Genomic DNA, 19,605 nt, shown 5'->3' with positions numbered 1-19,605 from the left:
TTTTCTGTACTATGCGTATATAGAATTTGTCTTAATCATTCTGTCGGCAGTTTGAGAATGCCGACACGTTGCCTTGTCTCCTCTTTAGCGAAACACCTGATGCCGTTACGATCACCGCAGGTGCACATGTTCCAATGCAGCCGGTTTCTGTGTCTGCCGCGTGGTCGCGTCATAAATAAAAAGTGCAGCCATGCCGGATTCACTGGGACATTCCGTCCAGACAACAGCTGCATTGTGGCTGTGCTCCAGATATATGGGACGGACTGACACGTGGATGATGTGATGTCCAGCAATGCAGTGGATTCAGGTTTAGGGCAAACACTTTGCCCGTGTTTGAGGCGGCGGAATAACCTGTGTGCTGGGCGACGCTTTTACTGCACTCTGTGTTGCTGCAGGAAATCCCTGTGCGGCATGTGCTGCCATTTGACTGCGTCGGCAACCCCAGGTGCTGCTACCTGCTGGTGTAGTGGAGGAAAGAAAGAAGGAAAGAAGAAAAGACAGAAAGAAAGAAAAATGTGATCAAGTGAAGAAGAAGAAGAAAAGTAAGCTGGCGTGAGCGCCTCCTGCTGGTTGCAGGCTAGAAAAGCAAAAGCCTACAGCACCTGGTATTCCCAGGCGGTCTCCCATCCAAGTACTAACCAGGCCTGACCCTGCTTAGCTTCCGAGATCAGACGAGATCGGGCGTGTTCAGGGTGGTGTGGCCGTAGGCAGAGACCAGCCTCACATTTGCTCCTTTTCTACGTGCCTTCGGGACAGCGCTGGTCTGCTTGTGACTGGAGGCTGTCTCACTGTGGGCAGCTTTGCACAGAGTCCAGGCCGTGGCTGGGGAGGGGGGGTTGCTGGGAGCCAGGAACACACCGAGGACTCGGGCAAGTGTCTGTAATTAGCATTAGTGTTGCAGACAGATTCCTGTGCACTTCAGGTGCTGCTGCTGCTGCTGCTGCTGTAACCTTGCAGACGTGGGCCCACACAAGGCATTGAGGCCCAGAGAAGATGGCTGCACCGTGATTCCCTGACGTTGTGAGGTATGACTTACAGACCCGTCCCACCAACACGTAATATGCTACTTTCTGAAGCCATCACTTTCCAGGGCATTCTGATGGCAGCCATTTTGTGGCCTGTCAGATCCTACTCCGATTAGGCCATTTTTAAAAAAGGGCATAGAAGCGCGCAGCGTCATTTCGCATAAAGTTGATTTAAAAGTAAAAGAGCAGCTGGAGGGGGAACGGTGGTAGCCGATGAGAGACGCCAACGAGCAGCGTGACTCAGAGACTGCCAAGAAGGCTGGCTGAGACTTGTGGTTCCACGCAGAAGTGGGGAGCTGTACTTCTGTTTCAGAGAGGAGGTAGCATGCGGACTCAGTACAGTACATTGGTGAAACAGAACCATTTCTATGTCCGCAATCATCCATTGCTGTGGAGTCGACAGAGGGTCTATGTACTGGAGAGAGAGATACAGTGGAGAGAGATAAAGTAGCAGCCAATCAGCTCCTAACTGCCATGTTACAGGTTATGTTTGACAAAGAAGTGTAAGGAGCGGGTTGGTTGATACTTTATCTTTCTCCAAGGCTTAGCACATAGACTCCATAGTTTGTGATACCGTTATACGATTTGGGTACGGGAGACCGACGTTTAGAATGACAGTGGTCACATGACCGAATTCCATCACCTGGGCGGGTAAGTATGTTACGCCCTCCTAACGCTAACCTTTTACCGCAGCCAAACCCTTAGCCTCTCTTCTTGAAGCCTAACCCTCCCCGCCGCAGCCTGACCCTCCCCGGCATACATACGTTTGGGATGGCGGCTGTCGGGATTTCAGACTCTGGATATTTTTTCTGTACTATGCGTATATAGAATTTGTCTTAATCATTCTGTCGGCAGTTTGAGAATGCCGACACGTTGCCTTGTCTCCTCTTTAGCGAAACGCCTGATGCCGTTACGATCACCGCAGGTGCACATGTTCCAATGCAGCCGGTTTCTGTGTCTGCCGCGTGGTCGCGTCATAAATAAAAAGTGCAGCCATGCCGGATTCACTGGGACATTCCGTCCAGACAACAGCTGCATTGTGGCTGTGCTCCAGATATATGGGACGGACTGACACGTGGATGATGTGATGTCCAGCAATGCAGTGGATTCAGGTTTAGGGCAAACACTTTGCCCGTGTTTGAGGCGGCGGAATAACCTGTGTGCTGGGCGACGCTTTTACTGCACTCTGTGTTGCTGCAGGAAATCCCTGTGCGGCATGTGCTGCCATTTGACTGCGTCGGCAACCCCAGGTGCTGCTACCTGCTGGTGTAGTGGAGGAAAGAAAGAAGGAAAGAAGAAAAGACAGAAAGAAAGAAAAATGTGATCAAGTGAAGAAGAAGAAAAGTAAGCTGGCGTGAGCGCCTCCTGCTGGTTGCAGGCTAGAAAAGCAAAAGCCTACAGCACCTGGTATTCCCAGGCGGTCTCCCATCCAAGTACTAACCAGGCCTGACCCTGCTTAGCTTCCGAGATCAGACGAGATCGGGCGTGTTCAGGGTGGTGTGGCCGTAGGCAGAGACCAGCCTCACATTTGCTCCTTTTCTACGTGCCTTCGGGACAGCGCTGGTCTGCTTGTGACTGGAGGCTGTCTCACTGTGGGCAGCTTTGCACAGAGTCCAGGCCGTGGCTGGGGAGGGGGGGTTGCTGGGAGCCAGGAACACACCGAGGACTCGGGCAAGTGTCTGTAATTAGCATTAGTGTTGCAGACAGATTCCTGTGCACTTCAGGTGCTGCTGCTGCTGCTGCTGCTGCTGCTGTAACCTTGCAGACGTGGGCCCACACAAGGCATTGAGGCCCAGAGAAGATGGCTGCACCGTGATTCCCTGACGTTGTGAGGTATGACTTACAGACCCGTCCCACCAACACGTAATATGCTACTTTCTGAAGCCATCACTTTCCAGGGCATTCTGATGGCAGCCATTTTGTGGCCTGTCAGATCCTACTCCGATTAGGCCATTTTTAAAAAAGGGCATAGAAGCGCGCAGCGTCATTTCGCATAAAGTTGATTTAAAAGTAAAAGAGCAGCTGGAGGGGGAACGGTGGTAGCCGATGAGAGACGCCAACGAGCAGCGTGACTCAGAGACTGCCAAGAAGGCTGGCTGAGACTTGTGGTTCCACGCAGAAGTGGGGAGCTGTACTTCTGTTTCAGAGAGGAGGTAGCATGCGGACTCAGTACAGTACATTGGTGAAACAGAACCATTTCTATGTCCGCAATCATCCATTGCTGTGGAGTCGACAGAGGGTCTATGTACTGGAGAGAGAGATACAGTGGAGAGAGATAAAGTAGCAGCCAATCAGCTCCTAACTGCCATGTTACAGGTTATGTTTGACAAAGAAGTGTAAGGAGCGGGTTGGTTGATACTTTATCTTTCTCCAAGGCTTAGCACATAGACTCCATAGTGTGTGATACCGTTATACGATTTGGGTACGGGAGACCGACGTTTAGAATGACAGTGGTCACATGACCGAATTCCATCACCTGGGCGGGTAAGTATGTTACGCCCTCCTAACGCTAACCTTTTACCGCAGCCAAACCCTTAGCCTCTCTTCTTGAAGCCTAACCCTCCCCGCCGCAGCCTGACCCTCCCCGGCATACATACGTTTGGGATGGCGGCTGTCGGGATTTCAGACTCTGGATATTTTTTCTGTACTATGCGTATATAGAATTTGTCTTAATCATTCTGTCGGCAGTTTGAGAATGCCGACACGTTGCCTTGTCTCCTCTTTAGCGAAACACCTGATGCCGTTAAGATCACCGCAGGTGCACATGTTCCAATGCAGCCGGTTTCTGTGTCTGCCGCGTGGTCGCGTCATAAATAAAAAGTGCAGCCATGCCGGATTCACTGGGACATTCCGTCCAGACAACAGCTGCATTGTGGCTGTGCTCCAGATATATGGGACGGACTGACACGTGGATGATGTGATGTCCAGCAATGCAGTGGATTCAGGTTTAGGGCAAACACTTTGCCCGTGTTTGAGGCGGCGGAATAACCTGTGTGCTGGGCGACGCTTTTACTGCACTCTGTGTTGCTGCAGGAAATCCCTGTGCGGCATGTGCTGCCATTTGACTGCGTCGGCAACCCCAGGTGCTGCTACCTGCTGGTGTAGTGGAGGAAAGAAAGAAGGAAAGAAGAAAAGACAGAAAGAAAGAAAAATGTGATCAAGTGAAGAAGAAGAAGAAAAAAAGTAAGCTGGCGTGAGCGCCTCCTGCTGGTTGCAGGCTAGAAAAGCAAAAGCCTACATACAGCACCTGGTATTCCCAGGCGGTCTCCCATCCAAGTACTAACCAGGCCTGACCCTGCTTAGCTTCCGAGATCAGACGAGATCGGGCGTGTTCAGGGTGGTGTGGCCGTAGGCAGAGACCAGCCTCACATTTGCTCCTTTTCTACGTGCCTTCGAGACAGCGCTGGTCTGCTTGTGACTGGAGGCTGTCTCACTGTGGGCAGCTTTGCACAGAGTCCAGGCCGTGGCTGGGGAGGGGGGGTTGCTGGGAGCCAGGAACACACCGAGGACTCGGGCAAGTGTCTGTAATTAGCATTAGTGTTGCAGACAGATTCCTGTGCACTTCAGGTGCTGCTGCTGCTGCTGCTGCTGCTGCTGTAACCTTGCAGACGTGGGCCCACACAAGGCATTGAGGCCCAGAGAAGATGGCTGCACCGTGATTCCCTGACGTTGTAAAGGTATGACTTACAGACCCGTCCCACCAACACGTAATATGCTACTTTCTGAAGCCATCACTTTCCAGGGCATTCTGATGGCAGCCATTTTGTGGCCTGTCAGATCCTACTCCGATTAGGCCATTTTTAAAAAAGGGCATAGAAGCGCGCAGCGTCATTTCGCATAAAGTTGATTTAAAAGTAAAAGAGCAGCTGGAGGGGGAACGGTGGTAGCCGATGAGAGACGCCAACGAGCAGCGTGACTCAGAGACTGCCAAGAAGGCTGGCTGAGACTTGTGGTTCCACGCAGAAGTGGGGAGCTGTACTTCTGTTTCAGAGAGGAGGTAGCATGCGGACTCAGTACAGTACATTGGTGAAACAGAACCATTTCTATGTCCGCAATCATCCATTGCTGTGGAGTCGACAGAGGGTCTATGTACTGGAGAGAGAGATACAGTGGAGAGAGATAAAGTAGCAGCCAATCAGCTCCTAACTGCCATGTTACAGGTTATGTTTGACAAAGAAGTGTAAGGAGCGGGTTGGTTGATACTTTATCTTTCTCCAAGGCTTAGCACATAGACTCCATAGTGTGTGATACCGTTATACGATTTGGGTACGGGAGACCGACGTTTAGAATGACAGTGGTCACATGACCGAATTCCATCACCTGGGCGGGTAAGTATGTTACACCCTCCTAACGCTAACCTTTTACCGCAGCCAAACCCTTAGCCTCTCTTCTTGAAGCCTAACCCTCCCCGCCGCAGCCTGACCCTCCCCGGCATACATACGTTTGGGATGGCAGCTGTCGGGATTTCAGACTCTGGATATTTTTTCTGTACTATGCGTATATAGAATTTGTCTTAATCATTCTGTCGGCAGTTTGAGAATGCCGACACGTTGCCTTGTCTCCTCTTTAGCGAAACACCTGATGCCGTTACGATCACCGCAGGTGCACATGTTCCAATGCAGCCGGTTTCTGTGTCTGCCGCGTGGTCGCGTCATAAATAAAAAGTGCAGCCATGCCGGATTCACTGGGACATTCCGTCCAGACAACAGCTGCATTGTGGCTGTGCTCCAGATATATGGGACGGACTGACACGTGGATGATGTGATGTCCAGCAATGCAGTGGATTCAGGTTTAGGGCAAACACTTTGCCCGTGTTTGAGGCGGCGGAATAACCTGTGTGCTGGGCGACGCTTTTACTGCACTCTGTGTTGCTGCAGGAAATCCCTGTGCGGCATGTGCTGCCATTTGACTGCGTCGGCAACCCCAGGTGCTGCTACCTGCTGGTGTAGTGGAGGAAAGAAAGAAGGAAAGAAGAAAAGACAGAAAGAAAGAAAAATGTGATCAAGTGAAGAAGAAGAAGAAAAGTAAGCTGGCGTGAGCGCCTCCTGCTGGTTGCAGGCTAGAAAAGCAAAAGCCTACAGCACCTGGTATTCCCAGGCGGTCTCCCATCCAAGTACTAACCAGGCCTGACCCTGCTTAGCTTCCGAGATCAGACGAGATCGGGCGTGTTCAGGGTGGTGTGGCCGTAGGCAGAGACCAGCCTCACATTTGCTCCTTTTCTACGTGCCTTCGGGACAGCGCTGGTCTGCTTGTGACTGGAGGCTGTCTCACTGTGGGCAGCTTTGCACAGAGTCCAGGCCGTGGCTGGGGAGGGGGGGTTGCTGGGAGCCAGGAACACACCGAGGACTCGGGCAAGTGTCTGTAATTAGCATTAGTGTTGCAGACAGATTCCTGTGCACTTCAGGTGCTGCTGCTGCTGCTGCTGCTGCTGCTGTAACCTTGCAGACGTGGGCCCACACAAGGCATTGAGGCCCAGAGAAGATGGCTGCACCGTGATTCCCTGACGTTGTGAGGTATGACTTACAGACCCGTCCCACCAACACGTAATATGCTACTTTCTGAAGCCATCACTTTCCAGGGCATTCTGATGGCAGCCATTTTGTGGCCTGTCAGATCCTACTCCGATTAGGCCATTTTTAAAAAAGGGCATAGAAGCGCGCAGCGTCATTTCGCATAAAGTTGATTTAAAAGTAAAAGAGCAGCTGGAGGGGGAACGGTGGTAGCCGATGAGAGACGCCAACGAGCAGCGTGACTCAGAGACTGCCAAGAAGGCTGGCTGAGACTTGTGGTTCCACGCAGAAGTGGGGAGCTGTACTTCTGTTTCAGAGAGGAGGTAGCATGCGGACTCAGTACAGTACATTGGTGAAACAGAACCATTTCTATGTCCGCAATCATCCATTGCTGTGGAGTCGACAGAGGGTCTATGTACTGGAGAGAGAGATACAGTGGAGAGAGATAAAGTAGCAGCCAATCAGCTCCTAACTGCCATGTTACAGGTTATGTTTGACAAAGAAGTGTAAGGAGCGGGTTGGTTGATACTTTATCTTTCTCCAAGGCTTAGCACATAGACTCCATAGTGTGTGATACCGTTATACGATTTGGGTACGGGAGACCGACGTTTAGAATGACAGTGGTCACATGACCGAATTCCATCACCTGGGCGGGTAAGTATGTTACGCCCTCCTAACGCTAACCTTTTACCGCAGCCAAACCCTTAGCCTCTCTTCTTGAAGCCTAACCCTCCCCGCCGCAGCCTGACCCTCCCCGGCATACATACGTTTGGGATGGCGGCTGTCGGGATTTCAGACTCTGGATATTTTTTCTGTACTATGCGTATATAGAATTTGTCTTAATCATTCTGTCGGCAGTTTGAGAATGCCGACACGTTGCCTTGTCTCCTCTTTAGCGAAACACCTGATGCCGTTAAGATCACCGCAGGTGCACATGTTCCAATGCAGCCGGTTTCTGTGTCTGCCGCGTGGTCGCGTCATAAATAAAAAGTGCAGCCATGCCGGATTCACTGGGACATTCCGTCCAGACAACAGCTGCATTGTGGCTGTGCTCCAGATATATGGGACGGACTGACACGTGGATGATGTGATGTCCAGCAATGCAGTGGATTCAGGTTTAGGGCAAACACTTTGCCCGTGTTTGAGGCGGCGGAATAACCTGTGTGCTGGGCGACGCTTTTACTGCACTCTGTGTTGCTGCAGGAAATCCCTGTGCGGCATGTGCTGCCATTTGACTGCGTCGGCAACCCCAGGTGCTGCTACCTGCTGGTGTAGTGGAGGAAAGAAAGAAGGAAAGAAGAAAAGACAGAAAGAAAGAAAAATGTGATCAAGTGAAGAAGAAGAAGAAAAAAAGTAAGCTGGCGTGAGCGCCTCCTGCTGGTTGCAGGCTAGAAAAGCAAAAGCCTACATACAGCACCTGGTATTCCCAGGCGGTCTCCCATCCAAGTACTAACCAGGCCTGACCCTGCTTAGCTTCCGAGATCAGACGAGATCGGGCGTGTTCAGGGTGGTGTGGCCGTAGGCAGAGACCAGCCTCACATTTGCTCCTTTTCTACGTGCCTTCGAGACAGCGCTGGTCTGCTTGTGACTGGAGGCTGTCTCACTGTGGGCAGCTTTGCACAGAGTCCAGGCCGTGGCTGGGGAGGGGGGGTTGCTGGGAGCCAGGAACACACCGAGGACTCGGGCAAGTGTCTGTAATTAGCATTAGTGTTGCAGACAGATTCCTGTGCACTTCAGGTGCTGCTGCTGCTGCTGCTGCTGCTGCTGTAACCTTGCAGACGTGGGCCCACACAAGGCATTGAGGCCCAGAGAAGATGGCTGCACCGTGATTCCCTGACGTTGTGAGGTATGACTTACAGACCCGTCCCACCAACACGTAATATGCTACTTTCTGAAGCCATCACTTTCCAGGGCATTCTGATGGCAGCCATTTTGTGGCCTGTCAGATCCTACTCCGATTAGGCCATTTTTAAAAAAGGGCATAGAAGCGCGCAGCGTCATTTCGCATAAAGTTGATTTAAAAGTAAAAGAGCAGCTGGAGGGGGAACGGTGGTAGCCGATGAGAGACGCCAACGAGCAGCGTGACTCAGAGACTGCCAAGAAGGCTGGCTGAGACTTGTGGTTCCACGCAGAAGTGGGGAGCTGTACTTCTGTTTCAGAGAGGAGGTAGCATGCGGACTCAGTACAGTACATTGGTGAAACAGAACCATTTCTATGTCCGCAATCATCCATTGCTGTGGAGTCGACAGAGGGTCTATGTACTGGAGAGAGAGATACAGTGGAGAGAGATAAAGTAGCAGCCAATCAGCTCCTAACTGCCATGTTACAGGTTATGTTTGACAAAGAAGTGTAAGGAGCGGGTTGGTTGATACTTTATCTTTCTCCAAGGCTTAGCACATAGACTCCATAGTGTGTGATACCGTTATACGATTTGGGTACGGGAGACCGACGTTTAGAATGACAGTGGTCACATGACCGAATTCCATCACCTGGGCGGGTAAGTATGTTACACCCTCCTAACGCTAACCTTTTACCGCAGCCAAACCCTTAGCCTCTCTTCTTGAAGCCTAACCCTCCCCGCCGCAGCCTGACCCTCCCCGGCATACATACGTTTGGGATGGCAGCTGTCGGGATTTCAGACTCTGGATATTTTTTCTGTACTATGCGTATATAGAATTTGTCTTAATCATTCTGTCGGCAGTTTGAGAATGCCGACACGTTGCCTTGTCTCCTCTTTAGCGAAACACCTGATGCCGTTACGATCACCGCAGGTGCACATGTTCCAATGCAGCCGGTTTCTGTGTCTGCCGCGTGGTCGCGTCATAAATAAAAAGTGCAGCCATGCCGGATTCACTGGGACATTCCGTCCAGACAACAGCTGCATTGTGGCTGTGCTCCAGATATATGGGACGGACTGACACGTGGATGATGTGATGTCCAGCAATGCAGTGGATTCAGGTTTAGGGCAAACACTTTGCCCGTGTTTGAGGCGGCGGAATAACCTGTGTGCTGGGCGACGCTTTTACTGCACTCTGTGTTGCTGCAGGAAATCCCTGTGCGGCATGTGCTGCCATTTGACTGCGTCGGCAACCCCAGGTGCTGCTACCTGCTGGTGTAGTGGAGGAAAGAAAGAAGGAAAGAAGAAAAGACAGAAAGAAAGAAAAATGTGATCAAGTGAAGAAGAAGAAGAAAAGTAAGCTGGCGTGAGCGCCTCCTGCTGGTTGCAGGCTAGAAAAGCAAAAGCCTACAGCACCTGGTATTCCCAGGCGGTCTCCCATCCAAGTACTAACCAGGCCTGACCCTGCTTAGCTTCCGAGATCAGACGAGATCGGGCGTGTTCAGGGTGGTGTGGCCGTAGGCAGAGACCAGCCTCACATTTGCTCCTTTTCTACGTGCCTTCGGGACAGCGCTGGTCTGCTTGTGACTGGAGGCTGTCTCACTGTGGGCAGCTTTGCACAGAGTCCAGGCCGTGGCTGGGGAGGGGGGGTTGCTGGGAGCCAGGAACACACCGAGGACTCGGGCAAGTGTCTGTAATTAGCATTAGTGTTGCAGACAGATTCCTGTGCACTACAGGTGCTGCTGCTGCTGCTGCTGCTGTAACCTTGCAGACGTGGGCCCACACAAGGCATTGAGGCCCAGAGAAGATGGCTGCACCGTGATTCCCTGACGTTGTGAGGTATGACTTACAGACCCGTCCCACCAACACGTAATATGCTACTTTCTGAAGCCATCACTTTCCAGGGCATTCTGATGGCAGCCATTTTGTGGCCTGTCAGATCCTACTCCGATTAGGCCATTTTTAAAAAAGGGCATAGAAGCGCGCAGCGTCATTTCGCATAAAGTTGATTTAAAAGTAAAAGAGCAGCTGGAGGGGGAACGGTGGTAGCCGATGAGAGACGCCAACGAGCAGCGTGACTCAGAGACTGCCAAGAAGGCTGGCTGAGACTTGTGGTTCCACGCAGAAGTGGGGAGCTGTACTTCTGTTTCAGAGAGGAGGTAGCATGCGGACTCAGTACAGTACATTGGTGAAACAGAACCATTTCTATGTCCGCAATCATCCATTGCTGTGGAGTCGACAGAGGGTCTATGTACTGGAGAGAGAGATACAGTGGAGAGAGATAAAGTAGCAGCCAATCAGCTCCTAACTGCCATGTTACAGGTTATGTTTGACAAAGAAGTGTAAGGAGCGGGTTGGTTGATACTTTATCTTTCTCCAAGGCTTAGCACATAGACTCCATAGTTTGTGATACCGTTATACGATTTGGGTACGGGAGACCGACGTTTAGAATGACAGTGGTCACATGACCGAATTCCATCACCTGGGCGGGTAAGTATGTTACGCCCTCCTAACGCTAACCTTTTACCGCAGCCAAACCCTTAGCCTCTCTTCTTGAAGCCTAACCCTCCCCGCCGCAGCCTGACCCTCCCCGGCATACATACGTTTGGGATGTCGGCTGTCGGGATTTCAGACTCTGGATATTTTTTCTGTACTATGCGTATATAGAATTTGTCTTAATCATTCTGTCGGCAGTTTGAGAATGCCGACACGTTGCCTTGTCTCCTCTTTAGCGAAACGCCTGATGCCGTTACGATCACCGCAGGTGCACATGTTCCAATGCAGCCGGTTTCTGTGTCTGCCGCGTGGTCGCGTCATAAATAAAAAGTGCAGCCATGCCGGATTCACTGGGACATTCCGTCCAGACAACAGCTGCATTGTGGCTGTGCTCCAGATATATGGGACGGACTGACACGTGGATGATGTGATGTCCAGCAATGCAGTGGATTCAGGTTTAGGGCAAACACTTTGCCCGTGTTTGAGGCGGCGGAATAACCTGTGTGCTGGGCGACGCTTTTACTGCACTCTGTGTTGCTGCAGGAAATCCCTGTGCGGCATGTGCTGCCATTTGACTGCGTCGGCAACCCCAGGTGCTGCTACCTGCTGGTGTAGTGGAGGAAAGAAAGAAGGAAAGAAGAAAAGACAGAAAGAAAGAAAAATGTGATCAAGTGAAGAAGAAGAAAAGTAAGCTGGCGTGAGCGCCTCCTGCTGGTTGCAGGCTAGAAAAGCAAAAGCCTACAGCACCTGGTATTCCCAGGCGGTCTCCCATCCAAGTACTAACCAGGCCTGACCCTGCTTAGCTTCCGAGATCAGATGAGATCGGGCGTGTTCAGGGTGGTGTGGCCGTAGGCAGAGACCAGCCTCACATTTGCTCCTTTTCTACGTGCCTTCGGGACAGCGCTGGTCTGCTTGTGACTGGAGGCTGTCTCACTGTGGGCAGCTTTGCACAGAGTCCAGGCCGTGGCTGGGGAGGGGGGGTTGCTGGGAGCCAGGAACACACCGAGGACTCGGGCAAGTGTCTGTAATTAGCATTAGTGTTGCAGACAGATTCCTGTGCACTTCAGGTGCTGCTGCTGCTGCTGCTGCTGCTGTAACCTTGCAGACGTGGGCCCACACAAGGCATTGAGGCCCAGAGAAGATGGCTGCACCGTGATTCCCTGACGTTGTGAGGTATGACTTACAGACCCGTCCCACCAACACGTAATATGCTACTTTCTGAAGCCATCACTTTCCAGGGCATTCTGATGGCAGCCATTTTGTGGCCTGTCAGATCCTACTCCGATTAGGCCATTTTTAAAAAAGGGCATAGAAGCGCGCAGCGTCATTTCGCATAAAGTTGATTTAAAAGTAAAAGAGCAGCTGGAGGGGGAACGGTGGTAGCCGATGAGAGACGCCAACGAGCAGCGTGACTCAGAGACTGCCAAGAAGGCTGGCTGAGACTTGTGGTTCCACGCAGAAGTGGGGAGCTGTACTTCTGTTTCAGAGAGGAGGTAGCATGCGGACTCAGTACAGTACATTGGTGAAACAGAACCATTTCTATGTCCGCAATCATCCATTGCTGTGGAGTCGACAGAGGGTCTATGTACTGGAGAGAGAGATACAGTGGAGAGAGATAAAGTAGCAGCCAATCAGCTCCTAACTGCCATGTTACAGGTTATGTTTGACAAAGAAGTGTAAGGAGCGGGTTGGTTGATACTTTATCTTTCTCCAAGGCTTAGCACATAGACTCCATAGTGTGTGATACCGTTATACGATTTGGGTACGGGAGACCGACGTTTAGAATGACAGTGGTCACATGACCGAATTCCATCATCTGGGCGGGTAAGTATGTTACACCCTCCTAACGCTAACCTTTTACCGCAGCCAAACCCTTAGCCTCTCTTCTTGAAGCCTAACCCTCCCCGCCGCAGCCTGACCCTCCCCGGCATACATACGTTTGGGATGGCAGCTGTCGGGATTTCAGACTCTGGATATTTTTTCTGTACTATGCGTATATAGAATTTGTCTTAATCATTCTGTCGGCAGTTTGAGAATGCCGACACGTTGCCTTGTCTCCTCTTTAGCGAAACACCTGATGCCGTTACGATCACCGCAGGTGCACATGTTCCAATGCAGCCGGTTTCTGTGTCTGCCGCGTGGTCGCGTCATAAATAAAAAGTGCAGCCATGCCGGATTCACTGGGACATTCCGTCCAGACAACAGCTGCATTGTGGCTGTGCTCCAGATATATGGGACGGACTGACACGTGGATGATGTGATGTCCAGCAATGCAGTGGATTCAGGTTTAGGGCAAACACTTTGCCCGTGTTTGAGGTGGCGGAATAACCTGTGTGCTGGGCGACGCTTTTACTGCACTCTGTGTTGCTGCAGGAAATCCCTGTGCGGCATGTGCTGCCATTTGACTGCGTCGGCAACCCCAGGTGCTGCTACCTGCTGGTGTAGTGGAGGAAAGAAAGAAGGAAAGAAGAAAAGACAGAAAGAAAGAAAAATGTGATCAAGTGAAGAAGAAGAAGAAGAAGAAAAGTAAGCTGGCGTGAGCGCCTCCTGCTGGTTGCAGGCTAGAAAAGCAAAAGCCTACAGCACCTGGTATTCCCAGGCGGTCTCCCATCCAAGTACTAACCAGGCCTGACCCTGCTTAGCTTCCGAGATCAGGCGTGTTCAGGGTGGTGTGGCCGTAGGCAGAGACCAGCCTCACATTTGCTCCTTTTCTACGTGCCTTCGGGACAGCGCTGGTCTGCTTGTGACTGGAGGCTGTCTCACTGTGGGCAGCTTTGCACAGAGTCCAGGCCGTGGCTGGGGAGGGGGGGTTGCTGGGAGCCAGGAACACACCGAGGACTCGGGCAAGTGTCTGTAATTAGCATTAGTGTTGCAGACAGATTCCTGTGCACTTCAGGTGCTGCTGCTGCTGCTGCTGTAACCTTGCAGACGTGGGCCCACACAAGGCATTGAGGCCCAGAGAAGATGGCTGCACCGTGATTCCCTGACGTTGTGAGGTATGACTTACAGACCCGTCCCACCAACACGTAATATGCTACTTTCTGAAGCCATCACTTTCCAGGGCATTCTGATGGCAGCCATTTTGTGGCCTGTCAGATCCTACTCCGATTAGGCCATTTTTAAAAAAGGGCATAGAAGCGCGCAGCGTCATTTCGCATAAAGTTGATTTAAAAGTAAAAGAGCAGCTGGAGGGGGAACGGTGGTAGCCGATGAGAGACGCCAACGAGCAGCGTGACTCAGAGACTGCCAAGAAGGCTGGCTGAGACTTGTGGTTCCACGCAGAAGTGGGGAGCTGTACTTCTGTTTCAGAGAGGAGGTAGCATGCGGTCTCAGTACAGTACATTGGTGAAACAGAACCATTTCTATGTCCGCAATCATCCATTGCTGTGGAGTCGACAGAGGGTCTATGTACTGGAGAGAGAGATACAGTGGAGAGAGATAAAGTAGCAGCCAATCAGCTCCTAACTGCCATGTTACAGGTTATGTTTGACAAAGAAGTGTAAGGAGCGGGTTGGTTGATACTTTATCTTTCTCCAAGGCTTAGCACATAGACTCCATAGTGTGTGATACCGTTATACGATTTGGGTACGGGAGACCGACGTTGAGAATGACAGTGGTCACATGACCGAATTCCATCACCTGGGCGGGTAAGTATGTTACGCCCTCCTAACGCTAACCTTTTACCGCAGCCAAACCCTTAGCCTCTCTTCTTGAAGCCTAACCCTCCCCGCCGCAGCCTGACCCTCCCCGGCATACATACGTTTGGGATGGCGGCTGTCGGGATTTCAGACTCTGGATATTTTTTCTGTACTATGCGTATATAGAATTTGTCTTAATCATTCTGTCGGCAGTTTGAGAATGCCGACACGTTGCCTTGTCTCCTCTTTAGCGAAACACCTGATGCCGTTACGATCACCGCAGGTGCACATGTTCCAATGCAGCCGGTTTCTGTGTCTGCCGCGTGGTCGCGTCATAAATAAAAAGTGCAGCCATGCCGGATTCACTGGGACATTCCGTCCAGACAACAGCTGCATTGTGGCTGTGCTCCAGATATATGGGACGGACTGACACGTGGATGATGTGATGTCCAGCAATGCAGTGGATTCAGGTTTAGGGCAAACACTTTGCCCGTGTTTGAGGCGGCGGAATAACCTGTGTGCTGGGCGACGCTTTTACTGCACTCTGTGTTGCTGCAGGAAATCCCTGTGCGGCATGTGCTGCCATTTGACTGCGTCGGCAACCCCAGGTGCTGCTACCTGCTGGTGTAGTGGAGGAAAGAAAGAAGGAAAGAAGAAAAGACAGAAAGAAAGAAAAATGTGATCAAGTGAAGAAGAAAAGTAAGCTGGCGTGAGCGCCTCCTGCTGGTTGCAGGCTAGAAAAGCAAAAGCCTACAGCACCTGGTATTCCCAGGCGGTCTCCCATCCAAGTACTAACCAGGCCTGACCCTGCTTAGCTTCCGAGATCAGACGAGATCGGGCGTGTTCAGGGTGGTGTGGCCGTAGGCAGAGACCAGCCTCACATTTGCTCCTTTTCTACGTGCCTTCGGGACAGCGCTGGTCTGCTTGTGACTGGAGGCTGTCTCACTGTGGGCAGCTTTGCACAGAGTCCAGGCCGTGGCTGGGGAGGGGGGGTTGCTGGGAGCCAGGAACACACCGAGGACTCGGGCAAGTGTCTGTAATTAGCATTAGTGTTGCAGACAGATTCCTGTGCACTTCAGGTGCTGCTGCTGCTGCTGCTGCTGCTGTAACCTTGCAGACGTGGGCCCACACAAGGCATTGAGGCCCAGAGAAGATGGCTGCACCGTGATTCCCTGACGTTGTGAGGTATGACTTACAGACCCGTCCCACCAACACGTAATATGCTACTTTCTGAAGCCATCACTTTCCAGGGCATTCTGATGGCAGCCATTTTGTGGCCTGTCAGATCCTACTCCGATTAGGCCATTTTTAAAAAAGGGCATAGAAGCGCGCAGCGTCATTTCGCATAAAGTTGATTTAAAAGTAAAAGAGCAGCTGGAGGGGGAACGGTGGTAGCCGATGAGAGACGCCAACGAGCAGCGTGACTCAGAGACTGCCAAGAAGGCTGGCTGAGACTTGTGGTTCCACGCAGAAGTGGGGAGCTGTACTTCTGTTTCAGAGAGGAGGTAGCATGCGGACTCAGTACAGTACATTGGTGAAACAGAACCATTTCTATGTCCGCAATCATCCATTGCTGTGGAGTCGACAGAGGGTCTATGTACTGGAGAGAGAGATACAGTGGAGAGAGATAAAGTAGCAGCCAATCAGCTCCTAACTGCCATGTTACAGGTTATGTTTGACAAAGAAGTGTAAGGAGCGGGTTGGTTGATACTTTATCTTTCTCCAAGGCTTAGCACATAGACTCCATAGTGTGTGATACCGTTATACGATTTGGGTACGGGAGACCGACGTTTAGAATGACAGTGGTCACATGACCGAATTCCATCATCTGGGCGGGTAAGTATGTTACACCCTCCTAACGCTAACCTTTTACCGCAGCCAAACCCTTAGCCTCTCTTCTTGAAGCCTAACCCTCCCCGCCGCAGCCTGACCCTCCCCGGCATACATACGTTTGGGATGGCAGCTGTCGGGATTTCAGACTCTGGATATTTTTTCTGTACTATGCGTATATAGAATTTGTCTTAATCATTCTGTCGGCAGTTTGAGAATGCCGACACGTTGCCTTGTCTCCTCTTTAGCGAAACACCTGATGCCGTTACGATCACCGCAGGTGCACATGTTCCAATGCAGCCGGTTTCTGTGTCTGCCGCGTGGTCGCGTCATAAATAAAAAGTGCAGCCATGCCGGATTCACTGGGACATTCCGTCCAGACAACAGCTGCATTGTGGCTGTGCTCCAGATATATGGGACGGACTGACACGTGGATGATGTGATGTCCAGCAATGCAGTGGATTCAGGTTTAGGGCAAACACTTTGCCCGTGTTTGAGGTGGCGGAATAACCTGTGTGCTGGGCGACGCTTTTACTGCACTCTGTGTTGCTGCAGGAAATCCCTGTGCGGCATGTGCTGCCATTTGACTGCGTCGGCAACCCCAGGTGCTGCTACCTGCTGGTGTAGTGGAGGAAAGAAAGAAGGAAAGAAGAAAAGACAGAAAGAAAGAAAAATGTGATCAAGTGAAGAAGAAGAAGAAGAAGAAAAGTAAGCTGGCGTGAGCGCCTCCTGCTGGTTGCAGGCTAGAAAAGCAAAAGCCTACAGCACCTGGTATTCCCAGGCGGTCTCCCATCCAAGTACTAACCAGGCCTGACCCTGCTTAGCTTCCGAGATCAGGCGTGTTCAGGGTGGTGTGGCCGTAGGCAGAGACCAGCCTCACATTTGCTCCTTTTCTACGTGCCTTCGGGACAGCGCTGGTCTGCTTGTGACTGGAGGCTGTCTCACTGTGGGCAGCTTTGCACAGAGTCCAGGCCGTGGCTGGGGAGGGGGGGTTGCTGGGAGCCAGGAACACACCGAGGACTCGGGCAAGTGTCTGTAATTAGCATTAGTGTTGCAGACAGATTCCTGTGCACTTCAGGTGCTGCTGCTGCTGCTGCTGTAACCTTGCAGACGTGGGCCCACACAAGGCATTGAGGCCCAGAGAAGATGGCTGCACCGTGATTCCCTGACGTTGTGAGGTATGACTTACAGACCCGTCCCACCAACACGTAATATGCTACTTTCTGAAGCCATCACTTTCCAGGGCATTCTGATGGCAGCCATTTTGTGGCCTGTCAGATCCTACTCCGATTAGGCCATTTTTAAAAAAGGGCATAGAAGCGCGCAGCGTCATTTCGCATAAAGTTGATTTAAAAGTAAAAGAGCAGCTGGAGGGGGAACGGTGGTAGCCGATGAGAGACGCCAACGAGCAGCGTGACTCAGAGACTGCCAAGAAGGCTGGCTGAGACTTGTGGTTCCACGCAGAAGTGGGGAGCTGTACTTCTGTTTCAGAGAGGAGGTAGCATGCGGTCTCAGTACAGTACATTGGTGAAACAGAACCATTTCTATGTCCGCAATCATCCATTGCTGTGGAGTCGACAGAGGGTCTATGTACTGGAGAGAGAGATACAGTGGAGAGAGATAAAGTAGCAGCCAATCAGCTCCTAACTGCCATGTTACAGGTTATGTTTGACAAAGAAGTGTAAGGAGCGGGTTGGTTGATACTTTATCTTTCTCCAAGGCTTAGCACATAGACTCCATAGTGTGTGATACCGTTATACGATTTGGGTACGGGAGACCGACGTTTAGAATGACAGTGGTCACATGACCGAATTCCATCACCTGGGCGGGTAAGTATGTTACGCCCTCCTAACGCTAACCTTTTACCGCAGCCAAACCCTTAGCCTCTCTTCTTGAAGCCTAACCCTCCCCGCCGCAGCCTGACCCTCCCCGGCATACATACGTTTGGGATGGCGGCTGTCGGGATTTCAGACTCTGGATATTTTTTCTGTACTATGCGTATATAGAATTTGTCTTAATCATTCTGTCGGCAGTTTGAGAATGCCGACACGTTGCCTTGTCTCCTCTTTAGCGAAACACCTGATGCCGTTACGATCACCGCAGGTGCACATGTTCCAATGCAGCCGGTTTCTGTGTCTGCCGCGTGGTCGCGTCATAAATAAAAAGTGCAGCCATGCCGGATTCACTGGGACATTCCGTCCAGACAACAGCTGCATTGTGGCTGTGCTCCAGATATATGGGACGGACTGACACGTGGATGATGTGATGTCCAGCAATGCAGTGGATTCAGGTTTAGGGCAAACACTTTGCCCGTGTTTGAGGCGGCGGAATAACCTGTGTGCTGGGCGACGCTTTTACTGCACTCTGTGTTGCTGCAGGAAATCCCTGTGCGGCATGTGCTGCCATTTGACTGCGTCGGCAACCCCAGGTGCTGCTACCTGCTGGTGTAGTGGAGGAAAGAAAGAAGGAAAGAAGAAAAGACAGAAAGAAAGAAAAATGTGATCAAGTGAAGAAGAAGAAGAAAAGTAAGCTGGCGTGAGCGCCTCCTGCTGGTTGCAGGCTAGAAAAGCAAAAGCCTACAGCACCTGGTATTCCCAGGCGGTCTCCCATCCAAGTACTAACCAGGCCTGACCCTGCTTAGCTTCCGAGATCAGACGAGATCGGGCGTGTTCAGGGTGGTGTGGCCGTAGGCAGAGACCAGCCTCACATTTGCTCCTTTTCTACGTGCCTTCGGGACAGCGCTGGTCTGCTTGTGACTGGAGGCTGTCTCACTGTGGGCAGCTTTGCACAGAGTCCAGGCCGTGGCTGGGGAGGGGGGGTTGCTGGGTGCCAGGAACACACCGAGGACTCGGGCAAGTGTCTGTAATTAGCATTAGTGTTGCAGACAGATTCCTGTGCACTTCAGGTGCTGCTGCTGCTGCTGTAACCTTGCAGACGTGGGCCCACACAAGGCATTGAGGCCCAGAGAAGATGGCTGCACCGTGATTCCCTGACGTTGTGAGGTATGACTTACAGACCCGTCCCACCAACACGTAATATGCTACTTTCTGAAGCCATCACTTTCCAGGGCATTCTGATGGCAGCCATTTTGTGGCCTGTCAGATCCTACTCCGATTAGGCCATTTTTAAAAAAGGGCATAGAAGCGCGCAGCGTCATTTCGCATAAAGTTGATTTAAAAGTAAAAGAGCAGCTGGAGGGGGAACGGTGGTAGCCGATGAGAGACGCCAACGAGCAGCATGACTCAGAGACTGCCAAGAAGGCTGGCTGA

At 51.5% G+C, this 19,605-nt stretch overlaps 9 non-coding genes and 2 pseudogenes across 9 annotated transcripts; all 11 read right to left on the bottom strand.

Moving 5' to 3' along the window:
- Positions 1-590: 590 nt before the first annotated feature.
- Positions 591-709, bottom strand: LOC146056343 (5S ribosomal RNA). Its single transcript, XR_014469148.1, has one exon. It is a non-coding gene; the product is annotated as a 5S ribosomal RNA (ribosomal RNA).
- A 1,708-nt stretch (positions 710-2,417) lies between these two features.
- LOC146056341 (5S ribosomal RNA) lies at positions 2,418-2,536 on the bottom strand. Its single transcript, XR_014469146.1, has one exon. It is a non-coding gene; the product is annotated as a 5S ribosomal RNA (ribosomal RNA).
- A 1,724-nt stretch (positions 2,537-4,260) lies between these two features.
- On the bottom strand, positions 4,261-4,379 carry LOC146056498 (5S ribosomal RNA). The gene has a single exon (XR_014469288.1). It is a non-coding gene; the product is annotated as a 5S ribosomal RNA (ribosomal RNA).
- Positions 4,380-6,097: 1,718 nt separating this feature from the next.
- Positions 6,098-6,216, bottom strand: LOC146056339 (5S ribosomal RNA). Its single transcript, XR_014469145.1, has one exon. It is a non-coding gene; the product is annotated as a 5S ribosomal RNA (ribosomal RNA).
- Positions 6,217-7,940: 1,724 nt separating this feature from the next.
- On the bottom strand, positions 7,941-8,059 carry LOC146056497 (5S ribosomal RNA). The gene has a single exon (XR_014469287.1). It is a non-coding gene; the product is annotated as a 5S ribosomal RNA (ribosomal RNA).
- A 1,717-nt stretch (positions 8,060-9,776) lies between these two features.
- Positions 9,777-9,895, bottom strand: LOC146056338 (5S ribosomal RNA). Its single transcript, XR_014469144.1, has one exon. It is a non-coding gene; the product is annotated as a 5S ribosomal RNA (ribosomal RNA).
- A 1,708-nt stretch (positions 9,896-11,603) lies between these two features.
- LOC146056524 (5S ribosomal RNA) lies at positions 11,604-11,722 on the bottom strand. The gene has a single exon (XR_014469310.1). It is a non-coding gene; the product is annotated as a 5S ribosomal RNA (ribosomal RNA).
- A 1,720-nt stretch (positions 11,723-13,442) lies between these two features.
- LOC146056504 (5S ribosomal RNA) lies at positions 13,443-13,551 on the bottom strand (annotated as a pseudogene).
- A 1,702-nt stretch (positions 13,552-15,253) lies between these two features.
- Positions 15,254-15,372, bottom strand: LOC146056337 (5S ribosomal RNA). The gene has a single exon (XR_014469143.1). It is a non-coding gene; the product is annotated as a 5S ribosomal RNA (ribosomal RNA).
- Positions 15,373-17,092: 1,720 nt separating this feature from the next.
- LOC146056503 (5S ribosomal RNA) lies at positions 17,093-17,201 on the bottom strand (annotated as a pseudogene).
- Positions 17,202-18,909: 1,708 nt separating this feature from the next.
- On the bottom strand, positions 18,910-19,028 carry LOC146056336 (5S ribosomal RNA). The gene has a single exon (XR_014469142.1). It is a non-coding gene; the product is annotated as a 5S ribosomal RNA (ribosomal RNA).
- Positions 19,029-19,605: the final 577 nt, after the last annotated feature.

This window comes from Crinia signifera, unplaced genomic scaffold (assembly GCF_055691185.1).
Source record: "Crinia signifera unplaced genomic scaffold, ASM5569118v1 HAP2_SCAFFOLD_80, whole genome shotgun sequence".
In the NCBI taxonomy this organism is placed as follows: domain Eukaryota; kingdom Metazoa; phylum Chordata; class Amphibia; order Anura; family Myobatrachidae; genus Crinia; species Crinia signifera.
This window is presented reverse-complemented; position numbering and strand designations above follow the sequence as displayed.